This window comes from Numida meleagris, chromosome 4, assembly GCF_002078875.1.
Source record: "Numida meleagris isolate 19003 breed g44 Domestic line chromosome 4, NumMel1.0, whole genome shotgun sequence".
In the NCBI taxonomy this organism is placed as follows: domain Eukaryota; kingdom Metazoa; phylum Chordata; class Aves; order Galliformes; family Numididae; genus Numida; species Numida meleagris.
Window position 1 is genome coordinate 5,129,457 of NC_034412.1, and position 7,047 is coordinate 5,136,503.

The window sequence follows — 7,047 nt, forward strand, 5'->3', positions numbered from 1 at the left end:
GGTGTTACTTTTGGAGCAGCCCTTGTACGTTGTGCTCATTCTTTGATAACTTCTCACCTCTGTGATTCAGAGTTGTCGAGCTCAGCTTCATGTTTTCATTTATTCTCTAGGTGCTGAACTCAATCTAACAGAGTTTTAGGCTGCTTGCAACACTGAAACACTAAATCCCACCACATCCCAGGGTTTCCTTTTGGTCTTCAGAGATGCCAGAACAGCTGGGTAGACTGGACACTGCAAGCTAATTAGAATTACAGGTGTGCAGCACTGGACTGCAGCAGGTACGTGCAGATGCTCATACAGATGCAGTGTTATTCACATCCATGCTGGCCTTGCAGCCAAATATTTACAAAACAACAGCTGTCAAGTGCTGTGGAGCTGACTGTGCAGCAGTAGTGCCCATCACACGGTCCCACCAGCCAGGACTGTTTAACCCGCAGATGGTTGTGGAATGAGGAAAACACTGCCTTCACTACCCCCTTTTCTAAGGGCTACTGCCACGTTCACTTTGCAAGCAAATGCCTCGTTACCCCTCCTTAATTTACTTCATCTTGAAAAGCTGATATTCCCGGTACTGGGGAAATAATTTTGGATTATTTCAGGGGAAGTTTGTTTGGCTGAAGCCTCATTAAAACCTGAAAATACAGTAGGCATAAAAGTTTCTACTGATAGAAAACGCACCTTTTTGTCTCCTGGGGTTATGAAAATATCTTGCAGGCATCTCTTACATTTGCCTTTGTGCAATGTGAGCGTGCAAGCTTTTCTTGCCAAGCCTCTGAGCTGCAAGCTTGCACCACGATCCCTGCAGCACGATGACCTCTGAGAACAGTTGTGAATAAAGAAAACGAGAAGATGAGATGCGTGCAATTTACGCTTATTACTTAGCACTGAATTGCACCCATCATACCACACTAGAGAGGAGCAGCAGCAGTGTGCAGGAAATGCAGCCACGCCGCCTGCACCCTCTACTGGCTGATGCCCAGACCGCAGAGAGCTTTCTCTTGGTTTTATCTCTGCGGGAGAAATCCTGGAATAATAACACTTGCCCACAAAAAAAATTGTAATAGTGTCATTATTAAAAGTAATAGAAAACTTGAGTCTGCTATTTGTCTGGAGTAAGAAAGTAAGTGAAAGGCATAAGAAACAAAAAACGAATGAATTCCTTAGTCTTTCCGGAAAAACCATTTGCAGCAAACCACCGCGCTCGCTTTCTCAGCAAGGGAATGCCCAAGTTTGCCACAAAGAGATTAAGCTGTGTTGTGCTTATCCTAGATGCCAGAGGCACTGTTCATTAAGTTCTGCAAATGCCAGATGTGGAATAAAAAAAAAACCTGTATTCTGCAACCAAGACCTTTAGAAATTTCAAGATTAAAATTCAAAATCATGTCTTTCTGAGTGCAGGATTCGGTTTAGCAGCAGAAGGGTATTAGAGAGCATTTGTATGGATTTCACTTTTCAGATGTTTCTGGCAGATCTTGTATAAAGAGCAGCTGAGATTTCCAACTCTGTGTAGAGTGCATATTTGTAAGATGGCCATAGTATGCAGAGGATAATATGTTCTCCTGGGTTATGACATCAATTTAATAAGAAGTCTGCCACCGTTTTTCTATTGCCTTTTCTTTCTTTTCTTTCTTTCTTTTCTTTTCTTCCTTTTCTGTCTGTCTTTCTGTCGTCTCGCATACTGTGCACAGAGCAGTGATGCTGCTTGCAGTTCTCCAGTGGGACTTGGCAGCCACGTCCTGCAGAGGTGGTACTGCTGTGAGTCTGTACGTGCAGCCAGAGACACAGCTGCATTGTCTAGCATGCACCCATCATGCAGCTAGAAGGAAGACTTCTGCTGTCATTGGTCCACTATTAAATCTCATGAATGAGTAAATGTTACAGCAATAATATTAATGGGCTGTAAATTATGGCTTGCTTATGCTACAGTGAGATCTCCCAACATCACAAGTGATGCTCAAGATTTGAGCTGCCTTGCGTTTACTTTCTTAATAGTAACTGTATTTTCAAGGGATTAACGTTCCCTCCCTCCCGTCATCTGTTAAAAATGACATTTCTTCAGGTCTTTTAGATTAGGACTTCTTTAGGCCTCTCTGCTTGGGAAATCCTTGGCAATTTTTTTTTCCTCTCTTCTTTATCTGTATGTTCTTGCCCGTACACGTCTGTTGAAGACAGTGTGGTTTGTCATTGCACAGTGAATCAGATTTCCGGACATCGTGAGCTTTGAAACACGCTAAGATAAGCAGGTGAATGTATTACTGTTTGTACCATGGTATTTTTATAATGATACTATCTCCTGGATTCCTCACCGCTATTGAGGCTGATTAATGCCTGCAGAATACGGGGAGATTTCTTTTTCAGAATTCCACAAACCCGTTGTATCGACTCACCCACCAAAACAGTGCATCCCACACGATCCCCCGGGGCCCGGACTCTTTCAGAGGCCTGTCAATGCCCTCTGCAACACGGAGCAGCTGCACCTGCAGGCGGCTGTGCCGGCCGTGCCAAGCAGCTGGGGCTGGCAGCAGCGAGCGGCTGCTCCTCACAGCCTCCCTTCCTCCTCCTCGATGCAGGGCAATGCCCTGGCGGTGCTAAAATCACAACAGGTTAAATAAAGATGAGGTAAGAAACGTCAAGTATTGCTGCTCTGGGTCTCCAGTACCCCAGTGCCTAAACCCAAGACCATGCCCAGGCAGCTTGCATGGAACATGTTGACGGTGGTTTACAGCCTTTTAAGAGTGCTTTCAAATTGCATCTCTTTTTCAGTTGTCAGGAATTAACTGGGACCGCGTGGGTTTTAATTAATGGATCGTGTTATTTGGTGCATCTGAAAAGAAATTTTAAGAAATATCTTTGCAATCTTGGGCTCTCTTGGCCAGGAGCCATAATGAGAGCCAGGCTTAATTATATTGGTCACTGAGTTATCAGTGCAATCGTAACTGGAGGCAAACAGACTCCAATCAAGGCAAGAGAAACTGGAAGCAAAATAATGATATATTTCACAATTATCTTATTACTGACTGATTTAAATGAGGGCCTCAAATGGTTTATCAGTGCTGAGTGTGTGTCAAGGTTTCAGCAAGTCTTAATTCATAAGAGTTGAAGGTTTATGGAAACTGGCTGGTGAGAGGGGAAAAGATATTCTTCCTTAAATGCATGCAGAAAACAATTCGCTATTTTTACTTGCAAATGCTAACAACCCAGCCTACATTTTTATTTTTCTGCTGAGATCAGGTATCAGGAAACCACGACAGTTCTCTGATGAGGTTCCTCTAACGAACATTTCATTACAACAGCGATGAAGCTGGCTGTGCCATTTACTTACTGGGTCAAAAAGAACACAAATTGTATGTGATACCGACTTCCTTCTTTGGAGAATGTCCCCATATGCTTTAAAACTCATTGTGTCAGAAGCAGTATACAGTATGTACCCTTTTCAACTATCGGCTTAAGCTAATTTAATTGGAAAGCCAGCAATAGATTGACTTTCACACAGCATAATCAGAAAACTCTTTTTCATAAACGCTTTTTGTAATTACCAATATAGCCTAGCCCTGTGTTTCTCTATATTTGGTCACTGCAAACCAAAGTCATGGTGGACTTTGTCTTCAAAGAATAACGGAATTTTTGGAAAGGGACAGAGTCATAAAAGTCTTCTGCTCTAAGAGTATTCACAGCCATATAAACAAGGAAATGGATTTTATAATTAATTCAGAATTCCCTGGCAAGTGCAGTGTTGTAACGTGTTGTAATCTACTGATTAAGTTCCAGTAAGAGCACTGGCAGTGGCTTTCTTTGTCAATATCTGTCCTTCACTAGCACCTGAAAGAACCTCAAATTCTGAGTCTCAAAGCAACCATGGAAGGACCGTGCTGGTCTGAGCATCTGGCTGAGGCGGTGCAGCACTAGGGGGTCTCTCTGTAGGAAGAGGTTTTGTGTCACCTTTGTGCGCTTCCCCCCGTGCCCTCATGAGCTGAGCTGCAGAAGCTCCAGTGAAAATGGCCAGTGAGAAGGTGGGGCTGAGTGGGCATCCGATGCCTTCCAGCAAAGCTTTTAATCCAGTAGGGGCCGACTTCGCGGAGGACTTGGCCATTTATCAGACTGATGGTTGTGGCTGTTAATTAAACAAAAATGTGAAACGAATCTACAGTGCAGCGATGCAACGTAACCAATTAAATATTCCAGTACAAGGTGCTAATGATAAAAAGCAAATGTCACCAAGGACAATCTAGATGATGTCAGAATACAAATCCTACCCGATGACACGATGTGCAATTCCCATCACGGGCTGGGAGGAAGAGAACCGCTGACCCTGACCGCTGAAGTCAGGCGCTGCAGGAAGGACAGATGGGCACGCTCTTGGGGACTTTTTGAAGGCAAACGAATGGATTTAGAGTTGAAGCACTTAAACTGTGTACTTCTTATTGTCTTAACTCTTGTTGTGTGAACATCTGGCCATTCCTGAGTGATGGAGTTCTTTGCATACAAGCGAAGCATCATAATTTTAAAATGTGGTGGTTTTAGTATAGAAGAACGATATAAAGTAAAGCAAATCATAAGCAACTAATGACAAATGCTTGAAGCGACTGAGGGACTGCCTTAATCCTTCTGAAGAGTCTGTGCAGTGGGAGGAGGGACTGAGTCTTTAAGTGACTCTTCTCTTGACAAGGTGAAGCCAAAAGAACAGCAATAACAAAGCACCGGTGGCTAACTAAAGCAGCTTGTAGACAGGTATTATAATTTTATTAAAGATTTGGCAGTTGGGGGCAGTCCAGAGAATATAAATGGGCAACATAAATAAACTTAAATAAGTTTCAGGAAATCAAAGAAAATATTTAATGATGTTACTTGCAAGAAACAGTTTAATGAGCTGTCTTGAGACGAGGAAATTAGTGAATAATTAGAATCTTATATATGCAAACAATCCCACCTTTACTACCTATTACAAAGGTTAATATTCTTTTCTACAGTGTGAACAAATCTATATTGTAAAAAAAGTAATATTATTCAAAGTTATACATCTGAGTAGCTCGTGAAACTTGTGTCAGAGAGAAACATTCAGGGCAGTAGTACTTCAGATGTGTACTTCATATACCTCACATATGTACTTGAGCTTAGTTTGTGTGTTGTTGCCTTCTTTCTTCTTTTTGGCTTTTCATTGTACATTTCGTTCTTTGTTTAAAGTTGGGTATTGAGATGTGTATTGCATGGAGGGCTTCATGTTCTTAAAACCCAGAGAAGGAGCAGAGAATGGAGCAACGAGATAAATGTCAGAGTATTGCAGGACACCGGTCTTGGAAATGTTCACGGATACTCTGTCCATGCTAATTTATCTCTTTCCCTTTCTATTATTTTAATATGCACAGACAACACATTTGCTGAACTACATATTAGCTAATGTCATTCTTTAAACCAGCTTTGCATTCCTTAGATTTTAATAAAATTATACTTTCTTGGCATGCAGCACATTGAATTATATTTAGCAACGTTCTAATTGACTACAAACCCTTCTCCCCCTTCTTTCCAATGAGTCTAAACACTATATATGTGTTTATATACATACGTATGTGCATGTACGTGTAAATAAATCCCAGCACTGGGGATGGGGCAGAACAACAGCAATGCTATGTGTGAACTGGTACCATGCATCAGCTGCTGTGAGGGGGAAGTAAAGAAAATCTCAGTGCTCAACAGCAGCTTGGTGTCATTTCTGCATGCCAAGATGGGTTAGGGTCAGGTGAAAGACTGACTGCCAAAGGTGGGACTGTAGTAAATGGGATGGAAATGATCTCCCTCCAAAAAAGCTCTGGTAGGGGGATAAATGGTTGGCATTTTCCATGTAGGTAACGGCGGACAATAAGTTTATGGATTCTTGGAGCACTCCAGTGGGTGCTCACTTGATGGCCTACGGGGAAGATGCATGTATCCTCCTTGAAGCAGCAAGTGGCAAAATGCACACAGCCGGATTCCACTGGTTCATCAGAGGGAAGCAAGGGTGTGCTTGCTTTCTGTCAACATTTCAGTACAAAAAAAAACCAAAACAAAACAAAAAATACCCAAGCCAAAGATAAAATTTCTCCAGGCTGTGTTACAGATAGAGAATGGCAGAATAGCTCACCTCGTACTGCGCTCGTCGTTGAGAGTTGGTAGACTGTAGGTTGTCTGTGGCTGGTGGCAAGTGATTGATATTCATATGCACATTTTCTATCTGCTTTTGAAATCTTTTTTTTCCCCTAGCGTTCCCTTGAGAATAGCATAACAATGTGCATAGGATTGTGCTATCAGCAAAGGCTTTTCCCGCTGAGAGCCCTATGCTTTCAGCTGCAGTGAAAGAGTTAAATTTCAGAGCACTGAAGGATGCTGGACTTTGACAATTAATCACAAACTATTATAATTATTGATACTTACCAGGTGAAAAATGTGCCCGGGACAGAATGATTCCAGTACACAGAAATGTCACAGGATGAGCTGCTGCTGTGTGCTGTCATCCCTGCCACGGACACTTAGATATAGATCCTCAGTGGGACCTGGAGACGTAAATAACCGCGTGTGCGGGACTGGCCTTCGCTCCGCTGGGACGCGCTCGCAGGTGAGGGCTGTGACAGCGAACCCCACCGTGGGATCCCACCTGCGTGGGAGCGTGAGCGGGCGTGCTGCGCTGGGACAGCGTCTGTGTTGTGAAACGAGGTGGCTGCCAACACGACAAAAATAGGGGTTTTAACACAGCGCGGAGGGGGATTCTCTCCTAAAACAACAGGAGATGTTAATGAGCTCTCTCCAAGAGGCTTAGCTTGGGATGCTTATAATCTTTTAGCGTGTGGTTGTGTCTGTTCTTCAACATGAAAAGACCTTTCAGCATTCAAATGACTGCTTTCCTTTCCCTTCTGATCTGGCCTTCCTCTCTCCCACATACTCGGGCTTACCAACTTTCATTCTCCGCTGTGCTCTTAGAAAACACGAAGGACCGGAGACTGATTACTCTCAATTAAAGACAAAAATTAAGCAATGAGAACCACATTAGGAAAGGGGAAAAAAAAAAAAAAAAAAAAA